The sequence below is a fragment of the Lepisosteus oculatus genome, unplaced genomic scaffold, assembly GCF_040954835.1.
Source record: "Lepisosteus oculatus isolate fLepOcu1 unplaced genomic scaffold, fLepOcu1.hap2 HAP2_SCAFFOLD_112, whole genome shotgun sequence".
Lineage (NCBI taxonomy): Eukaryota > Metazoa > Chordata > Actinopteri > Semionotiformes > Lepisosteidae > Lepisosteus > Lepisosteus oculatus.
The window spans coordinates 189,594-190,137 of record NW_027167663.1 but is presented as its reverse complement, the minus strand read 5'-3'; the positions used below and the strand labels follow the sequence as shown (position 1 = coordinate 190,137).

Below are 544 nucleotides of genomic sequence, written 5' to 3'. Positions count from 1 at the left end.
CAAGATGTTAGAATTTCACGGTGTTTTGGAAGAAAACCTTTTTTCTTTGAATTCAAAATCAATCGGAATTTCAGCACGACACATCAACACTTTTTCTGTTTTAAGGAGATGATATTTTAAACCTGATAAAAATAGTAGGAAACACAAGTTTCTTGCTGTGAAAATTTAGATGGGGAAGTGTACTACTGGTAGCAGTGTAGAGCTCTCTGTGGTGGAGTGTAAGCGCATGTTCTATGGGCCAGTGGCGTAATGGATAACGCGTCTGACTTCGCATCAGAAGATTGTAGGTTCGAGTCCTTCCTGGCTCGTGAGGCTTTTAAACCTCTCAGGTTCCTCGGTAACAGGTTGCCGTCATGTATATGAACTATAGAAAAGCATTTGCCACAACCCGTAAATTAGCACGCAAGTGCGGGCTAGTTAACACAGAACTGTATGGAGATCATCTCCAGCTCCGAGCTCAATTGCAATGAAAAAACATGCAGAACAGAACTGGAGAGCAGCTGAATTTGTGCTCAGTAGGGTGGGGAGGACTCAGCATTGCTAT

The 544-nt window shown here is 42.6% G+C and overlaps 1 non-coding gene across 1 annotated transcript; it reads left to right on the top strand.

The window, feature by feature from the left end:
• Window positions 1-235: 235 nt before the first annotated feature.
• On the top strand, window positions 236-308 carry trnar-ucg (transfer RNA arginine (anticodon UCG)). Its single transcript has one exon. It is a non-coding gene; the product is annotated as a tRNA-Arg (tRNA).
• Window positions 309-544: the final 236 nt, after the last annotated feature.